At 33.3% G+C, this 21,230-nt stretch overlaps 1 protein-coding gene across 3 annotated transcripts in view; it reads right to left on the reverse strand.

Moving 5' to 3' along the window:
- Window positions 1-21,230, reverse strand: part of LOC135847171 (uncharacterized) — a 354,358-nt gene that overhangs the window by 276,336 nt on the left and 56,792 nt on the right. The window contains exon 2 of one of the 3 annotated variants that reach the window (XM_065366607.1): window positions 19,495-19,597. The gene's annotated coding sequence lies outside the window, so the exon portion shown is untranslated. Of the gene's footprint in view, window positions 1-19,494; window positions 19,826-21,230 lie in introns of those variants that run through there. The other 2 variants (XM_065366606.1, XM_065366608.1) reach the window with 2 other exon arrangements.

Here is a 21,230-nt window from a genome sequence, read left to right on the forward strand (position 1 = left end):
TAAAAAGAAGAAGGAAAAAAACGTACTACTGGTTACTTCTTTCGTCCCCTAGTGAGTTTTTATACTTTTACAAAATGAAAATACCTTCATCGACTATCGTGTTATGCTATATAGTCGTATTAAAGAAGCCAGAAAAAAATCAAAAATAAATCTATCCGGATCCGATGAATTATTACACGCGGATTATACTACTGTGAGAATTACAATGAAATTTTTTTTCCAACTTGGAGTGAAAATTTTAACGATTTAAAATTTACCTTTCACTGTTTAAAATTTAACCTAATCTAGCCATATTTCAAAGTATTAGTAACTTGGCAAATACTGAAATACTTCAACTGCGTTGCACTTTAAAATATTTGTAAATAGGTTAAGATTTTAAACGAAATCCTGTAAGCGTGAAACCCTAAAATATTCCCAAACAGTTTTGGAACTACTTGAATACGTAATTGGTTTTTATTTTGTGAACCCAACTTCGAAAAAAATCGTTTAAATGAAAATCTGAAACTGACCAACTGCAGAAAATGTTGACATTTTTTGAAATTAGAAAAAATGGCCGAACTGTCATATGTATAAGTAGCCTACATTTAAAGGACGGTCTCAATTGCCATGAAAATTGTCAAAAATAACGAATAGGCCTACTGCCGAAATTCTGTAAAATTTTGCATAACAAAATGTAGGAAAAAAATTTTGAAATTCAAAAAGATATGACAAAATAGGTAACCATGAAAATGATTGAAAATGAAATAAAAAGTTCATAAAATGACAGCAAAATTTTGTTAAAAATGGACCAAAAACAAAATTGCACATAACACCATGATGTGATGATTTGAAAGAAAAGACAAAAATTGTAATTATTCTAAATATTTAGCGAACAAAAATAATGAAAAATCATTGAATAACGTCAAAATAATTGAAAAAAAATTAGCAAAATTGGCATAAAAAGTTGTTTAAAAATACGTAGATACGAATCAATCAATAAAGCAGCGAAGTTTTGTTAAAATGTTGTAACTGCACAAAATTTTAAAGGAAAATTGTGCAATTAACATAAAAATCACTAAAAAAGACAGAAACCTGATAAAATGATATCAAAATTTAAAAAATATAGACCAAAGAAAAAATTGCCAAAAATTCTGAAATATTAATAAAATCACTTGATTGTTTTTAAAAAGTGAAATTGACATAAACATTGTAAAAAATTGTGAAAAATAGACAAAGAAATACTAAAATTTTGTAAAATCAACAGTATTTTATGAAATTTAAAACAAAATGGCAGAAATATTGCCAAAAGCGAGAGAAGATGAATAAAACAATGCCATATTTTAGTCAAACCGTGATTATAAATAAAAAAATTTACAAAATGTTGGTAAAACTGAAATTTTTTCAAAAAGGTAGCGAAATAAAATAGGCTGTAAAAAAAACTTGTACAGTCGATAGAAAGACATAATTTTATAATTTCACCAAACGTTATAAAATTCAAGGGAAACTGGTGAAAATATGTATTAACAAAAGTGCTTGAAAATGGGGGGAAAAACTTGCTAAATCAACAGGCAAATGAACATTGCATGAAATTCAATGTAAAATAGTGGAATAAACATAAAAATTATTTTGAAAAATGTATCTAATATTAATTTTGTAAAATATCAACCACAAATCAATTTGAAACACAGAAAAAAATAGGGAAATCAACATAAAAATAATTGTTGAATAGTCACGAAAAGTTGATTAAGTAATGTCCAAATTTTGTAAAACGTTCAACTGTCCAAAATATTGGCAAAATTCTATGAAATTCAATGCAAAATTGCAAAAATGGCATAAACAGGTAAGCATCTAAAAAGGTAGTGAAAGTAGTGAAAAAGTATACTGAATTTAATCAAAAAGGCAGTGAAAAAATTCATTAACTTGATACGTTCATTTGCACATTGCTTTTTTTTAAAAAATAATTTTGATTGAAATTAAAAAATACTTTGTAGGTATACAAATTTTCTTCCAAATTCAATTTTTTAAAGAATTTTCCTGTGAAAAATTTTACTTTTGGATCAATTTTTTGTGTATGTGGGATTGCGGGGGGGGGGGAGGGTCAAGCGGAGAGCTTTCTGAAAAGGTTGTGAAAAAGTTGTGAAAAAGTAGCGTTGTTAATTTGTGTTACGTTGCTGTGTAATATTAATACAAAATAAAATTGAATTTTGAATTTAAAGTTGATTTTTTCAAAAAAAATGATAGTTTTTTAAAAAGCACAGTAAGTAAATTGGTAAAAAATGCCAAATGGAGGAAATATCGAATAAATTCCCTAAAAATCAATTTAAAAGTCAAAAAAGCGTAAAAATCTAAATAACACAAAATATTGACTTTTATTTGGAAGTGAAACAAAAAAATGGGAAAATCACAAAAAAAAATTACAAAAAGTCGAAAAAACGGTACAAAAATTTCATAGAAATTGCAATAGAGAATGTAAAATTTAAAATTGTTTAATGAAATTTTCAAAAAAGTGACAGAAATAGCATGAAAATTATTACAAATTTCATGGCTGAAGCTGCTCTTCAACAATCAACAAATAACACAGTTACTTGGTCAAAAGACAAAGGGCTTCAGCTGTCTGAGAGTAAATCTACAGTAGTTCACTTTTGCCGTGTTAGAGGGTGCAATCACCAAAGCATAATTAATTAAAGGATACTCCACTACCTTGCAAAAGCCAAATCACATATCTTGGTCTATGCTTTGACAACAAACTAAACTGGAAAAACCACATCAACTATCTAAAACAAGCATGTAACAATAGAATAAACCTATTGAGAAAACTATCTAGTACAGCATATGGAGCAGACACTCAATCTCTTCTCAGAATTTATAGAGCTCTGATTCGCTCAAAATATGATTATGGGTTGCCAACTTACTCATCAGCTAAACAGTCAACACTCAAATCACTGAACACTATTCACAACACAGCTCTTCGGCTGGCAACTGGAGCCATCAGAACTACTCCTATACACTTATTATATCAGGAAGCATCTGAAATCCTCTTTTATACAATCAAAACCCATCCTTTCAAAATTTTTCATTCACCTTAAAACTGTTGACAGTCTCCCTCTCACCATAGACTCAAAAATTGATCCCAATCTTCCATATGCTTATGACTCATATCTCCATAAAACCTCTTCCATTCTAAACTCCATTCAGATATATCCTCTTCCACCATTCTATCCAGAAAATCCTATAAAAACTAAGAATAATATTCTCTCATTTGATACATCATTGCTCAAACTGCTCGAACACACTCAACTAAATACTCAAATCATCAATAACTTTATTGCTCAGTATAATTATTTCATTTTGCTTCAAACCAATGGGTTGAAATCCGTGGATTGCTATGGTTGTTTGGTCGGTCGTGATTGTGAGGTTTCGCGATTTCCACTTCCGTGCTTGTTCAGTATTCTTTCATGTGAACTACATAGGTATATGTGAGGGCGCATATGGAAAGGGACCTACCGACCAAAAAAAAAAAAAAAAAAAAAAGTTCTCTGAAATTGTTGTAGACAATTTCAGAGAACTTTTTTTTTTTTTTTTTTTTGGTCGGTAGGTCCCTTTCCGTATGCGCCCTCACATATGCTGTCCTTACGTCTTTAAACATGGCAATTGAGAGCAGACTCAACAAAGTTGTGATGTTCACTGATTCACTAAATTCCATCTCACAACTAAGATCTAAATCTAAGCAACATCCAATTGCCTCAGAAATTTCATCTCTCAAATGTAACATGGATGTTACCATAGCCTGGATTCCAGCCCACTCAGGAATTTTGGGAAATGAAACAGCAGACTTAGCAGCAAAGCAGTCACTAAGAATTTCACCTGTACCAGAAATACCTGTTCTATGTAGTATGTGATGTGATGTGATGGAATCCATATGTTTGAGGTCAATTCCCAGACAAAGTCACACCACCAACATTCAACATTTACCCAGGAAGCAGGTCATTGCCTTAAGCCGTGTATGTACAGGCCATATACCAACCCCCCTCACCAACTCTCACATGTTTAAAAAAGAATCCCCTCCAATATGCTTTACATGTAAATTGCAAAGTCCAACTCACTATCTCCCACATCTTACTCACCTGTCAAAATCATACCAATTTAAAAAACTCACTCAACCTCCCTAAAACTCTACCTGAAATAGCTCATAACCCTTCAGTCTTACTCTCCTTTCTCCAAAAATCCAACCTCCTTCCATTAATGTAACAGCATAAGATGACCGGTGCCTCTAGCCTTATAGCTGTACATGGCACGGTGACCAACCAACAGGTAACAGGTAAATTTCAAAATTTAATGAGATAATGACAATACTTACATAAATGAAATAAGGAATACATTGCATCAAAATACATATTGGTAAATAGCTAGTGCGCAGAAATATCGAGTATCCCCAAAAAAGTTTTTTGCTGAATTTTTTGGTTGGTCAGTTGTTCACAGTGAATGATGATAATTGTAGCACCTGATTGGTTGTTGGACTTGAGTCATTCATGACATTCCAACAATCATATCAAGGTGTCTAACAAAACTTCCAGACAAAAAAATCATGAGTTTTTCATGACCTATTTTTCACACTTTCGCAGTATGAAAATCCCCCCCCCTCACACACGAAAAAAAATCAAATACTTAACTTGAAACTGCGAGGATTTTTTTAAAAAATTTGTAGGCAAGTAGGTATTTTAGTTTTTTAATTTTTCTGTTTTTTTGAACAAATTTTTTCAATTTTGACTTTTTTAAACTTTTTATGGGCCTTTTAAAAAAATTTCAAGTACCTTACCTATGTTTCGAGCAAAATTCATGTCCATTTTTCATGACCTTTCATAACTTTTATGACCAACTACCAAAATTCATTACTTTCATGACTTTCTTTGGGTTACTCGATATTTCTGTGCAACCCGTAGACATAAAAATTCTAAGAGTATAGGTATGAAAAATTTCTCAAAAACCGCTCAAAACATCAATAAACTTCTGAAATTGTCCCCCTCACCTCTCTCAAAACGGTGTGAGGACTGCTAAGGCATCGAGCTGCGGCATTGGGCGGTAAAATGCCCTCGTTTTTGATGATATTCGACAAGTTGTACAAAAAATAAACTCGGAATTTAGTCCAACTGGTGTAGGTTAAGTAAACCAGCGTAACAATGTGAGAAGGGAAGTAAACATTCTAAGGCCTTCGGGTACCATATGAATGCATAATATAGACATTTTTTTTCCTTCAGCTAATCAATAATTCATCAAATCAGATCAAAACTAGACTAGAATTTCATCACATCCATAACATCTCTAAAAAAAAAAAAACTCACCTCGCCCATCTGTCAAGGACACACCCTTCGTCACACCGTCCCATTTGGTGCGACCTCAGCAGCAGCAAAATCTATACTGCTAAAAATACCTCATCGAAAAACAATAGAAGATGGAAGAAAATTCAATTCGTAACACAAATTACGAGTACATTAGAGATGACCTTAACGATGCATTGAAAAACTTCATCATTCAGGTAACACGATTCGTTCGTCGGGTTATGTTAGGTTCGGTTTGATTTCTAGCGCGAGGCACGTGAAACTCGAATCTTGTATTAATTCCATCAACATTCACGCCTCATTAATCTTTTTTAAAAAAAACTACGCTACTGTGCATTTCTGATTTCAAATCCGGTGTATTAATTTGTTCACGTATCCAAAGATGCAGCTGAGGAGGCAGATACATTGATGGAAATGGTTTCTAGCCGACACGTGTCGCGTTTGCAGCGCAAAAAAAAACCTTGTTGTATTTTAAATGCAAATACGTGGTTGTATGAGTAAAAATTGAGTCTATAATTAGAATGTTGCATAAATTATACATTATTATTCGCACCCATATTCCGTCAAATGCGTATTATAACTTGAGCACGACGACGATGATAGCGATGGCATGGCGGTGACACCGACACCGCAAATAATTATTTCGTTGTCAACATGTTCGATGGTTCGTGCGAACCGGTGAATAAATCTTATTGATGCGCCGCCGCCGGCCAAAATACCAACTTATGTAGCTCGACTCAAGGTTAAAAATACGAGAAACGAAGAATTGAAAAAAAAAAATGTTTACGTCGATAGTACTCAACCTTCCTCGATCGAAGAAAAAATTTCAATTTGTGGAGAAATTTTTGACAATTTTTGACCCTATTACACGTTTAAAATGCAGAGTTAGCTTCTTGCTCGACTTCGTAGCCCTTGAATCGTAATTACCCTGTACAAAGTAACCCTGCACGAGTGCACGTAATAAAAATAATTTTTCATACACGTGAAAAATTGAACGAAAAAAAAATCCATGAGAAGAAAAATTACAGATTATATCGCCATGCGTATGAAATTATTAGAAAAATATTTCATAGAATAAGTACACAGGGAAAAAATGGAAGTAATTTGAACGCGTCAAGTTCGACGTTTTAAATTCGTTTAATTATATACGATTTGTATTCCTTATAAACACGCATGAATTATTCGATCCGAAAAAAAATCTCATTTTGCGTAATTCTACTTTAATTTTCTATCGTTAGGTAGCCAAAAAGGTTACCCGTCTAACTGCCAATTAAGTTTCATTACTGTAATGAAAATAATACGAGTGTATATTCGCCAATATACCTCCTAACCCTTATATTTTGTTTCCGCTCTTAAATACACGTAGCCTACTGCCTCTTTGAACACACGTAGTCTCTCTTGATATGTATCTTTCGGATAAACACTCTCGTATTATGTTTACTTGGCTCGAATTTTTCAAACTAATCGAACCTGAATTTTATTAATTCGCCAATTTGTTTACTGTTGTTCGAGTATACGTATAAGGTGATTTTTTTTATCGTACCTAGGTTGGTTTTTATCTAGAAAATCATAAACGTGTGGATAAGCTAAATACGTATTAATCACATAGTGCTTAAAAATAATTTTTGTGATTCATATTTTCAGGCGATAATTCATTTTAGAATGGATCGTTTTTTACTGATTCGTACGAAAAACTAGTTATTTATATTCACATTTCCTTGATTGTACTCGTGCATACATTGTACATATATAAGTAATATCTACAGGATGGCCTTCGTTTTTCTAGAAAATCCATTTCTTTGGGATGAAAAAATTGAAAAAAAAATTTCGTAAATCGAACGCAATAATTCGAGTAAAAATTAAGACGCTCAACTTGATTGAATAAATTGCTTATTGGAATAACATCATTATAGTTCAAAAAAAAAAAAAAAAAGATTTTTGTAATCAAAAAAATTCAAAAAGGTAACCATAAAGCAACAAAAAAAGTTACAAGACCATGAACATTTTGATGTAAAAAAAAATCAAAAAAAGCCAGAACATTTCATTAGATGATACTTTTTCTTAATTTTTTGATATAGAATTGAGACTATTTCGTAACTTTTCGCTAATTTTTGGACACATGAGAGAAAAATTTTGGCAATTTCTGGCAAAAAAAAACAAATTTTGGCAATTTCAACATGAGGTAGAGCTTTTTGAAATTTTTTGCAAAAAAACGATGATTTTCAGTAATTTTTGACAAAAAGTGAAACCTTTGAGCAAATTTTATCAAAAAAATCAACGTCGGAACATTTTTAAAACTAAATAAGTACCTGTTTTTGAAAAAAAAAATTACATAATTATTATTTTATCAGATTGAGACTGGAAAAATTTATAAGATTGAGTTTTTAGTTGATGATTTTTACTTTTTAGCTCCTCTTCAATGTTTTCTTCAATTACAAACTTTGGATTCAATAATGAAAAACATAGGTAAACAAAATTTATAATACGAGTAAGTATTTGAAATTCTCCTCCAAAAATTCAAAATTTGAAGCGAAAATTTTCAAAATGTCATTTGCCAAACATTTAATAGGAAAAAAATCAGTTTCTGGGCTACAAAAAAATTAAACAAGTTCAATTTTTTTTTTTAAATCAACTTTTCAATCGAGAAAGTTTTAGTTAGGTAAGCAAAAAGTTGTTTTGGGAAGCGTTTTAAGGCCATGGTTTTGAAAAATTGAATTATTGAAAAAATTTAAAGTTTATCTTATTTTTAAATCACAATTTTGCATTGGAAAAAATAAAGTCGAAATTTGTTTTTTTTCAAACAAAAAATATTCAAGTTGTAACCCAAAATTTGAATTTTAAAAAAAGGTTTGAAAATTTCATTTTTTGGAAACAGTGGTGAAATAATTTTGTTTTAAAAAAGAAAAGTTCCAGAAAAGTCGTTATTATAGATGAATTTTAAAACGAAAAGTTTTCCAAATCAAGAGAGGATCTCGGATTTCAACTATTTTTGATGAGAAAGAATAATAGTGAATTTTGAACATGTCAGCACAAAATTTAAACTCTTCACCTGGAAGGAGGGTGAAGGGGAGAGGGTGCAGGAGCAAAAATCAAAATTCTGAAAATAGTTTCAAAAATTGAGGCTGAAATTTTCACATTCTACTTCTCTCTACGTTTCATTATCTTCCATGATATGAATTTTCTTCGAGAAAATGACAGAGAATTTTTTGTGGTGGTATTGGTATAAAAATTTGTGTTAGCTTTCTAAAAAAAAAGCCTACTTTGAGGAAATTTAGGTACTTTTTGTAAACAAAACGACAATTTTTAGCAATTTTGGCAAAAAACGAAACTTTTTGGCCATTTACTTACCCAAAAGGCGAGACTTTGCTATTTTTGGCGGAAATCGAGACTTGACAATATTTAATTTTAGCAAAAGGCAGTTTTTCAATTTTTAAAAAATCGACGATTTTTGACAACTTTTGTCAAAAAGCAAGCCTTTGAAAATTTCAGCAAAAACCCCTCTTTCTGGAATCATTATCGACAAAGTGATATTTTTAGGCAATTTCTGGCCAATTATGAGCGAGAATTTGGGAAATTTTTTGGAAAAAAAGGTGAACTTCTTCGCAATTTTGCTGAAAAGAGAGAAAATTGTTGTAAATTTTGGGCAAAAGCAAGACTTTGGTGTTCGCAAACTATTTGCAAAAAAAATTATACTTTTACGCGAGTTTTACCAAGAAGAGAGACATCATTTAACGTCATTCGGCATCTTGGCCTTTAACGTCAACAACAATACAGAAATTATTTTTACAATTTTGGAGTAACAACGATGCTTTTTGCTAATTTTACCAACAAAAAAGTAGGAATGTTTAACAATTTTTGGAAGTAATAAATTGGAACTTGGAATTTTTAGCAAAAATCGAGAATTTCTATCAATTTTTGTAGAAAAGCTGAGACTTTTTGCATTACCTATAAAAATCAAATTTAAGCTAGAATTTTTTGAAATTTTTTGAAGTAAAATCGAAACTTACTTTTTGGCAATTTCTGACAAAATTTCACAACTTTTTCGTAATTTTTGGGAAAAAATAATTGTTACTTTATGAAATTTTTTCCAAAAAAGCGAGAATTTACGTCATTTAATATTAGGAAAAAACAAGCCTTTGACAATTTTAGACTAAACTAGAGCTTTTAGCAATTATAGGCAAAAAAAATGATGCTTTTTCACTTTTGAAGTAAAGTACCTACTCGTAAAAGCGAGACTTTTTGGCATATTCTATCACAAGAGTGTAATTTTTTGGTAATTTTTGGACAAAATTTAGAATTTCTATATTTTTTAGAAAATTTAGAAAGAAACGAGTCTTTTAGGTAACTTTGACGATTTTTTATTCAAAACCGATTCATTCGTTCGAAAAAGAGCAAGTGATTTTTCAAAATTCATATCTCACCTTGGCAATTTATTTTTTATCCCCCCCCCCCCCAGCCGCCTTCACACCCAACAAATACTGAAGATCTGCTGACTTGACACGTATCCTTACAGAAAATAAACACAGCCAAGCAGTTCAACCGATTGTATAACTCGAATCAATAGAACAACCTGTACGTATTATGAAGTTGTATTTCGGTAAATTTTTCATTCGAATGAACTGTCTCGAAAAAATGAGCGGTTTTGCCCTTTCCAATCGAGCCAAGTATCGATTCGATTCCTGTTAGCTTCAATTTACAAATTGTTATCCAATTTTTGGAAACATTTCAATCAAGTAATGGTGACAGGACCAGGACAGATGATCAAAGATTCAAATATAAAACGTAAAATTTCATCTCTATAGTGTTGAATTATTTTTCAAACGGATTTGTTTCAAAAAAAATCAGTTACGTACACACGAATGAGTGTACCTTTGACCAATGACCATACTATAAGTATAGCCAAAATGGCAGTAACAGCTCTACATATTACATGACTAATACTCGTACACAAATCGATATTAGCTGTTGCGTATACCATATTGGTCGTCCTTTATACGTGCACTAATACATTCACACCTGAGCGAGCCAACAACAGCACGTATAATAATAATACACCTTTATCTATTTAGTAATCCGATATATAGGTACGGACTACGGACAGGGCGGCCAGCCGCGGCCGGACTTATAGGTACATAGACATACATATAAATGGCATTAGAAAGAGACACACGCACACCAAAAATAGTCAACAGGGATAAAGACCGAAGAGATGGACAAAGAGAGAAGCTAATGGTCATACACGCGTCTCACCTTTATCCATCTGTATCGCAGGATTGGATATGGATACATTATTTCTACGTATAGATAGGTATAATACTCGTATATAATATTATAAACAGCGGCATCGAGGTATAACCATGAGATGGCATTCGTACCTATATAATAATCAAGCTGGCAATTATTCCACAATGTTTACAGAATAAACAATGCGTGAGAACCATTACGTAATTGTTGGCTGAGCTGCGTAGCGTTCGTACATTTTCATACCTATAAGTTAGCGTATACATTTCAGAGAGAATATCCTTGCACAATGAACCATTATTGACGGCTTGGTTGGATAAATAAGTCTATATTATGTTATGTTGAGAATCTAGATGTACTGTGACTTTTTTCCCCCTTTGTAATATGGCTTTTGATTCTTCTCTTTGGAGTATTGTTGGTTTCGATGAAGAAATTTAGTCAAGAGTTCTGAATGGGTAAAGGGTGATTGAATCATTTCCCAACTGTGTGTCGTAAGGTGTGATGTGATTGAAGTGAGACTCGAGTAGTCGATAAATTATGATTTCTGATCAAAATTATCATCAACCTGGGCCAGCTATGGTACCTCGAATTATGGCTTGAGGCTCTGGAACGGTTTGAGACCACCTCCAATCGACTCAGAATGCTGAAATTGGGGTAAAAAGTACATAGGGTAAAATTTTGTGCGAAGTTCAATTCTTAAAAATCTTCTGGAAGCTTCAGATCTGTTCAAAATGGTTCGAAACCGCTTCCAATCGATTTGTGAGGTCGAAAATAGGGACCATACCAAATTTGATCTTTCTTGGTCAATTTGGTGAAATTTTGATTTTTTTTCTCCTAGTTTTTGATCCAAACTGATTTTCAAAATTTCACCAAAAAACGAAAAGTGCAGCTTAGTATCCGACTTAGCTTCATTAAGTAGGTTCAAAATTTTTCTCCCCTCAGATGATAAAAAAATTTTAATTCCATTCAGCGAAGATCATTTCTGCTCATTTCTTCACCGTTTCAAAAATTAAAGAGGGCAATCGAGTAAAAAATTAACTCAGAAAAAAATATCAACTCGAAACGATAAACTACACCGAATCGATCGTTGTTTTTTTCGTAACACTTCCACACACACATCACGAAAACGTCCAAGTTAAACTTACAGCACGAACCCATTTCGTGATTTTTTTCATATTTTAATATCTTTTCCATTAATATCAAAAGATAAAAGCTGACTTGGCTTAGCAAAACTATATTTATAATGATTAACCTTAATTTAAATCCGCTTCAAACCATATACGAGCACTTCACCATAAGTGTAATTTACTAAGTGAAAAATTCAACCAATGAAATTCCACCGGCCGTTTTATATGTATAAGGTTTGATACAAAACAAAGATAGGTATCGTGGGCTATTTAGAGAGAAAAAAAAAGGTCGAGTACGAATTTTGCATACACGCCCAATACGACAGGCGCCAGTAATGCCAGCGTGTAATTTATATACTCGGGTGTTTTTTCTTGGCGTATTTTTAATATGAATTTTGACGAGGAGTTGAAAAAGTGATATGTGATGTGTGATGTGTTTTCAAGGGTTAGTTGGCTTTTTATTTGGAGGTGATGCTCGTTTATTTTTTATTAATTCAAAGATGGACAGTTCCTGAAAGGGAATAAAGTCTTTTGAAAATCATGGAATGGATATTTTCTTCATCAAATACTCCATAAATGGGTGTTTGCTTGTTTGACTATGATAATGATGGAAGAAAAATGATTCGATTAAAAGGTGTCGTTTTCTCATTTTTCTTTCTGAATTATTTCAAGATTTTATTTTATCGATTTCCTCAACTCGGAGCAAATCTCCAATTTTATCTCAATTTTTTGAAAAATTTTTCTTCCAAGATCCTAATTTTTGCATCTTGATATTTGAATGGAAATATTGTATTTTCGAACCTCTCCCTCTAAATGCTTAAGACTTTTATCGTGAAATTTTTGAACCAAGTAATCAGTCAATGTTTCTATGGCACTCCCCCCCCCTCAACACTTCCATACGTACAAAATTGACGCATCTAGATAATATCTGTAACGTTATTCAAAGTATCTTAATGACGTCATGAAGTCTAAATTGATTTCTTAATCTAATCATATAGATACCTACATCTTAATTTCTGATTTCCAATACTGTAGGTAAGTAGTTAAGTACCTATTCAGTGTACTACATATTATTGCACACGAATTCGCGAATTTATACACTTCATCAAACTATTCTATTTTCTCATTCAATTTATATGTACGTTTCTAGACACAAGAGAGGGGAAAATATAAGAGAAAAATAAGAGATAGAGAACGAATATTATCGTTTGACAAAGTGCTTATCGATTTAGACATTATACTCAGTAGCACACATTTTTGTTTCGAGGGAAAGGGGTAAGTGAAACTACACCGGTTACAAAGTTCTGTGATGTAAAATAATTTCGAAAATGATTATTCTTTTATTCGTTAACGACCCATGAACGGATTTGAATCCTTATCAGCGACCTAAGTTCGTATTATTTATTTAATTCGGTGCTATATTATCACTAATATACTTATACGTAATATTATACGAATGAATATGTGGTGTACTAATTTAAATATGATGCGATTTCTTGATCGAAGTACATTAAATTTTCATTTACACCTTTATCAATTATATAACTACCTTGTATAGTTTAAGGGTCTTCTATAAGTATTAATAAATTATACCAATCGCAATCATATAGGTACTTGAAATTTCAAGAATTATATTCGATATAGATTAGAATCTTATCGAAGATTAAAGTCAGATTTTGGAATATAGGGGAAAAGAGAACCCATAAACAGGAACGTAGAAAAAGAACGAACATAGGATGTTTTGGGATTTTTTTGTAGGGACGTGGGGGGGAGGGGAAGAGTAATGTTCAGGCTTCTTCTTGAAATAAAAAATTGAAAAATTAGATTCGTAAAATGATAATTATGAATTATTTTTGTATTTTTCATTTCATGAGATTTAGTTCAAAAGTCAAGGAATAAAATACTGAGAAAATAATTATTTTCTTTGAAAACTTTTTTTCTCAAAATTATTTTGTAATTCAAATATAAATATAATAATAATGCTGATTAATAAAATCTTGCTAACTCATCTGAGCTCAGAATTAATTTTCAGTTTGAGTTTTCAAGTCAGGAAATCCATAGGATACACTATAGAGGAAATTTCGGTAGTCCAATTATCAAATTTTTGAAGTCCTCAAAAAAGGAATTTTCGAGCTAAGTTTTAAAAAAATTGATCGGACACCTCAAATAGTTCTGTGTTTTCCACGACCAGTCATGAAACCTTTTTTCTGGCTTCCTACAATTTTTGTGAAAAATTTGGGGGAGGGAGAACGAGTCAGGAAACAAATTGTGGTGATTAAAAATACACAGCATGTCAAAAAATTGAAAACTTTTGCAAGAAAAAAAGATATTTTTGAGCTGTTTTCCCAAGTGTTTGGCGAAAATTTGAAAGGGGCACACAGTGGGATGTGAAAATATTTAGGAGGAAAAAAATTGAAATTTGGGGTATAGGGGTTTTTTAATGCGCTGAACACGATTTTGAAGGTATTTTCACTCAAAACCCCTAAGGAGGGGTAGGGGGAGGGGGTAAAAACTCAAAATTTTGAAAATTTTCATGTGGGGTGTCTAAATGTAGGTTTTTTGATGCGCTGAACACGATTTTGAAGGTATTTTTACTCAAAACCCCAAAGGAAGGGTAGGGGGAGGGGGTAAAAACTCAAAATTTTGAACATTTTCATGTGGGGTGTCTAAATGTAGGTTTTTTGATGCGCTGAACACGATTTTGAAGATATTTTCACTCAAAACCCCAAAGGAGGGGTAGGAGGAGGGGTACAAACTCAAAATTTTGAACATTTTCATGTGGGGTGTCTAAATGTAGGTTTTTTGATGCGCTGAACACGATTTTAAAGAAATTTTAACTCAAAACCACAAAGAAGTGGCAGGGGGAGGAAGTAAAAACTCGAAAAGTTGAAAATTTGTGGATGTCTGTATTATCTAGTCAAATTAGCTCATACAAGAACTCAACTTGGAATAAATTGGGGGAAAATATTTTTTGCACAAAAATGCTTACTTAGAATGGTGTCCTAAATGACATGCTAAAACCCACTCTAAATCCGCGTGGAGCTTCTCCTCCCAGACCCACATTTTCTGCCGCCTAGGGTGGTCCCCTGAATAATCCCTGAGAATTACCACCCCACAGACCCCTTGCTAATTTTTTTATGGGGGGTTGAAGCCCCCCAAAATGGGTTTTTTGCAGTTTTATCCTCGGCGGTTGATTTTACGTCAAAAATAGCTTTATTTTTGAGTTCTACGTCAAATTCCCGATCTAGTGACATATCAACTGTCCTTCTACCTTCAAGGGGGTGGAGCTACAACTATTCAAATAAGGGGGGCTTCCTGAAAAATACATGAAGGCTATAGGCGCCTAAGAGAGGTGAAATGGTTCCCGAAAGCGCTTGAGTTGATATTAGCATGGTAGATAGGTACCATTGAGAAACTTCCTACTAAGGATTATACATAACATACTGAAAAATTTTCAAAATTGGTTGAAATGGGGCTCAGAAAAGTGTTATTGAAATTTCAGAAAAGGAGGGGTTCCTCAAAAAGGAGAGAGGATGTGGACCTGCAATTTTTTACGTGGAAGTTTCTCAATGGTACCATACCCATCTTCCATGCTAATATCAACTCGAACACTTTCGGGGACCATTTCACACCTCTTAGGCGCCTATAGCCTTTATGTGTTTTTCAGGAAACCTCCCTTATTTGAATGGTTCTAGCCCCACCCCCTTGAGAGTAGAAGGACAGCTGATATATCACTAGATCGGAAACTTGACATTGAATACAAAAATAAAGCTATATTTTCGGTTTAAAATCAACTCCTCGCGAGAAGATTGCGAAAAACTGTGCTAAGCGGCACAAATGTGGGTCTGGGGGGGAGAAGCTCCACGCGGATTTAGGGTGGGTTTTAGTATGTCATTTAGGACACCATCCTGAGAATTTTGTGGTAAAAAAAAATTTTCCCCAAATTTATTCCAGGTAAAATCCCTATTTGACTGAATTAGTACCTATGTATGTACAATAACAAGGCTATTTTGTTGATCGACTACTGAACTTTTTTTTTTGAATTACGCTTGTTTTAGGTGGCCTTCTGGCCTACAATGTGTCAAATGTTTTTTTCTCACGCATATATTTCGCGCATTTGGTCAAAATTAGTAGACATAAATCCGCCCATATGCGTAGCGAGCATGTGCTCATAACATCACTGGTCATATTTTTACCCACCAAACCCTTATTTCCAAGAAATTGATGATTTGTAGCAATAATACATCAGTTTTGGTTGTATTTTTCCTGTTTTTGCCCAAGGTGGCGAGTTGTGGCAAAAACTGATAAAAGCATGTAAAAGCACACATTTCAGTGATACTTTTCATGAAAAAAGTTTTTTAAGGAACATCAAGGATTTTTTTATAATTCGAAGTTTATGTTGAATTTACACAGTAAAATGTACTGACTTTAATTAAAGATTACTCGGCCTATGGAACATCGAAACTAAAAAACAAGCATATTTTTGAAATCTACGTTAAAAATGCTACAAGAAAGCTCCAACAGTATCAACATCAACGCACATGTCACGAAAATTCACGCATGTTCAAACAAGTGCATCTTGTCATGAAACCAGGTGCTTCTATTCAACACACTACCATAGCAACATAACATGCGTTCATACTGCCAGCACAAGTGAAAGCAAATCATTCGAGGGTTATAGTACACGTTGGGATTGAGTTTTGGTCATATTAGTGTAGTTCGTTTTTTTCGATTTCTTGATTTTTTTCCTCCTAAATATTTGCACATCCCACTGTGGGGCACCACAAGATGTGAAATTTCATCATGAATCCTCTCCCATTACCCCCATTTTACCATTTCAGTTTTCAAGACATTTCAAAATGTCTCTACCCCCCTCCCCCAAATTACGAAAAAATCAATATTATTCAAACAATTATTTAATTCATAGCCAAAAAACTCCCAACTCTTTCAACTTCCATAAAATTTCCATGAATTTTTTCAGATGGGAAGATGAAATACGTTTTAAAATATCCCAAGAGAAAAAGAATCAAAAAGAAATCAGCACTGAAATATTGGTTCTTTAAGCGTAGCAACGTAGCATTCATTGAACTTTGGTCAAAACCTTGCAAATAGTGCAAGAGAACCTTTTTTTTTTGCGAAAATTCTCATTTTTTTGGAGGGAAATGTACATTGAAAAAAAAATCAAACGAAATTTTAAATTTTAAATAATGGCAGTTTTGCACAAACAATTTACATTTTTTTCAATAATTTGGTTCCATTTCTGTAAATTTCTCAGATCAATTTTTCTATCTTTAACAATTTTTTGAAAACTGAAAAAATGCAATAGAACTTGAATCAGTCTGCAAAAGCGTTCAAAAGTTCAAAACAACATCATCTTGATCTGACAAGGGAACTTTTTAATCCTGCACTGTCTCTCTAATTGAACGAACCCCAGCGAGATCGGAAGAGCATGTCCCAAATCCCAGGAAACCAAAATTTCAAGTCCTAAAATTCATTTTTAGATTTTTGACGAATTTTGGAAAATTTTAAAGATTCAAAACAGCTGTTTCGAAGACAATTTTCAAACTTTTATTTTCATTATGAAACATAATATGTAAATGTTTTTGAGCAAAGTGAACCAATGTAAATGATTCCTCCAATTTGACTCTCAACCCCTCCCTCCCCCCTCCCGGCCCAAAAAACTACCAGTTTTGAGCAATTCTGGAGTACCCAGCAATTCCTCAATAGTCAAGTTTCTCCAAAAAGTATTTCAAATCGCTCTGTAGGGGCCAAAAATGAACTTGAGAACCAATAACTTTCATCGACGCTTATTGGACATCTTCTTGATTGTTTTAAAAATTCATTTTTGGCCCTTCCAGTGCGATTTGAAATTTCTGGAGATATTTGAACACCCGCTGGAGGCTCCAGAATAGCGCAAAACCTGTGCAGTTGTTGATGTGTGAGAGTTGAATTGAAGGAATTATTCACGTTGGTTCACTCTGCTCAAAAGAATTCATATTTCGTCAAAAAAAAGTTGAGAAATTGCTCTTGAAGCAATTTTTTTGAATTACGAAAATTTTCAATAATTTTTCAAAAATTCAAAAATCAACTTCAGGATCTAAAATTATGATTCTGGAAGTTCTAAGACATCCCCTTTAAACCCACCCTGGTTTCATTCAAATCAGAGAGTGCCAGTTCAATCAAAAAGTTCCTTTTTGAGAAGTCAATTTTTCTACCATTGATTTTTTTTATTAAAAGTGAAATAAAATTAAATTGTTTTGGGTGTTTAATTTCACAAAATTTCACTCAACTCACCAAATTGCAGAACAAGAGAAAAAGGTTTCTCATTTTTTTTCAATTTTTTCAATTTTAAGTGCCTAGAAAATTAGGAAAAATTCAAATTGGTCCCAAAATATTGCGAACAATAAAATACAACTAGAAAAGACAATGTTATACTGGCAACTGTCAAATGTCAAATGGAATTTTTTTCAAAGAAATCGAACCGTAGAAATACTTTTTTGATAACTGAGGGTAAAAGTGTACTCATCACCTTAATTAATTTTTTCATTTTTTTTTCAAAATTTGGGTAAGTGTTCCTCATTGAGCGACGTTTCCATCCGAATTTCGTACAATAGGAGGTCTTGGAACCATTCTTAAGCTTCATTTTATAAGACAGTTCATTTGCCTTCGAAGATTTGAGCCATCAAGCAACAATTTCAACCAAATTTCTGTTTTTTTTTTCGTGTGCAGAGCAATTTCCTTCATCTTGGGAAATGGAATCATTAATTATACTTCTCAGTACTTTCATTCGGCTTGAAGGATCATTCGCTTGAGCCATCCTGGTTTGGTCATCTTTGAGGCTCTTTTTGTTTCTGAGAGTGAGGTGATTTGCTAGGTGAAAAATAAATCCTGGGGGTCACTTCAATTACCTTTAGTGAAGTTAACAATGAATTTCGAAAGACAACTTATCAAGACCTGAATTCTTAGTTTTTCTAAATTTTCACATCAACCATTCTTTCATCTCAAAACCAGTTTAAATGGCCTCAAAAATAATCAAACTGCCTTCAGCTTAGCACTAAGCAACTTCACAGATCATCCCTGCACAACTCGATCCTTTTTCCACCCCTCACTCTCACTCTCACCACCTTCCTTTACACCTCAACACAACCCACAACCAACTTTAAATAACGGTAATCACATCCACAATCCACAAGATATTCCGCAACTTGTAATCATTTACCCCAGCAACATTTCCATCACCAAACTCACGTGCTCGGGTTCGGTTCACTTTCGATTTCTATACTCGATACGAGCTACAGCTCGTAATAAAGAGACGAAAAAAAAACTCGCTCTATACAGAACCGGGCACACTTATTGCATCAACCGGAATTTCATTTCCTTTCGAGTTACCTTGATACGTACGTACGCGAAAACAAAATACTGCCAAATCCACCTCCTCCTGGCACAGGAGCCGCCGGTTCGAAATTCGATTATTTTAGGAATTTTAAAAACATCCGGAACTATTCGCTAAAATTGCTGCGGCGTACAAGGTATTTCATTCGACATTCCGATTGAAATTTTATACCAATTTGTATAGGTAGGTATAGGTAATCGTAATACCTACAAACGTAAATGAGATGGGAGATGCGTGGTCACGGTACAGGTACCTACACGAGAGATGCAAATAGCGTGCAAAATACCGAAGGATACGCTCGGTTAATTGTCATAAACACGGCATAGGGTATAAAGTTAAAATAAATAATAAAGAAAAAAATTATTCATGCTAAATCGTATAGTTGTACACGTTAATTATGCACAATCATGGTACGTACCAGCGATGAAGTTCGATACCAGCAACACATCCATCATAATTTCTTCGACCTGACCGCCAATAATTTATCATCCGCACACCACAGCCGAAAATATTCACCGACACTGAAAATTGAGAGAAAAAAAACACACAATCACGTCAAATTTCTTCGAAAAAATTATCTCAAATAAACCGTAACTAAAATGCTGCGAGAGCGTGAAAAATTCGTCCCGAAAATTATTTCTTTTAAGGGCAAAAACGGGCAATTTAATGGAAATAGGCTGTCGACGAGTTGACTCGACACGATGAACGAATAAAACTGAAAACACAAAACACTCTAGATATGTATTTCCGTACGCTTTAAAAACACAAGGCAATAAGAAAACGCGCGCATCTACTATCAGCAATTTGCCGACAGTGTTGCCGCCTCATTCGATGATAAAATTGCCGACGACGTCGCTGAACCAAGCTCTCTCGAGTACAACTTTCGTAATCAAAGCTCCTAATTCGCTTGTTGATTACGTGCAATTTACACGTGAAACCGAAGCCAAGGTGTATTCTCGATGCAATTACACAAGTTGGATTAATTTTATACTCGTCGTCACGTCGAACGAAAAATTTTCAAACGACTCGAGCGCAATTTTTTTACCCTCTTCAACAAGGAACGAGTAGAAATAGAAAATGAAAATTGAACGAAAAACAAACCGAATTCGGTTTACGAGAGAGAGGAAAATTGCTAGGTAGGTCAAACGTACGAGTTATGCTGCATTCGAATCGAAATTCTACCCTCGTTTTCATTCGATCATTCAATTCGGTCCAATAATACAACACTCTCTTATGGGCCTAATTTCATTTATGACGTTCGATTCAACTCGTGAGCTGAATTAAACAATCGCCAACGAACGAGGAAAATCCCAAAAAATTCAACGAGTAACACGTCATTTCAGGTAGGTACGTACTTGGTATCGAGGATTTTATCGTTGAAATAGACAATTTGGCGAAAAAAGTTCACCTATTAGATAATCTGCTTCCTTTTTGTACGTAATTGAGACGAAATAATCGAATCAATTTTATTGAAGATAAAAGTAGAATTTCCCAAGTTTGAAATTTTTTGAACCAATGGAGGAGCAGTGGTGAGGGGCGAGGGTAACAATCCCGAAAGGAAAGTTCATTGATCCATGAAACTTTCGGAAAAATGAAAAAATAAAAAAATAATTTTAATGTTTTTTTAGGGATATTTTTCCAATTTGAAGGGCAAGGGTTGCTCCAAATGAAATTTTCGTGAGAATTGAAATTGAAGAGAAGGTATTAGAGAATAATTTCTGTTTAGAAAATAATTTTAGAAGATTCATAGGACTAGGATGAATCGTACGTATATGTGTTTTTAATCTTGAGAAAGAAAAGGATGAGGGGGGGGGGGGTCAATGACCAAACATGATCTTATTGGAGTGAGAAAAACCATGCATAAATTTTTTTTCTAACAAAAATTGCTGCCTTACGAGCATCTCTAGGATTTGAAAAAAAAATATACTGAAAAATCAAGTCAAAAACATCCATTTTATCACTACTTAATGTTGTTGTTTCTTCGTCACCACCCCCCCCCCCCCCCAGAAGTGTCAACTCAACTTTTTAGAAAATTGAGCTTTTATTGACAGAGAAAGAAATAACGTAAAAAAATCAAAATTTATCACGTTTTTTAAAAAATGATTTTACCAAAAATTGTTGATGGAATTTATTTTTGAACAAATATGAAATAGG

The sequence above is a fragment of the Planococcus citri genome, chromosome 5, assembly GCF_950023065.1.
Source record: "Planococcus citri chromosome 5, ihPlaCitr1.1, whole genome shotgun sequence".
Taxonomy (NCBI): Eukaryota; Metazoa; Arthropoda; class Insecta; order Hemiptera; family Pseudococcidae; genus Planococcus; species Planococcus citri.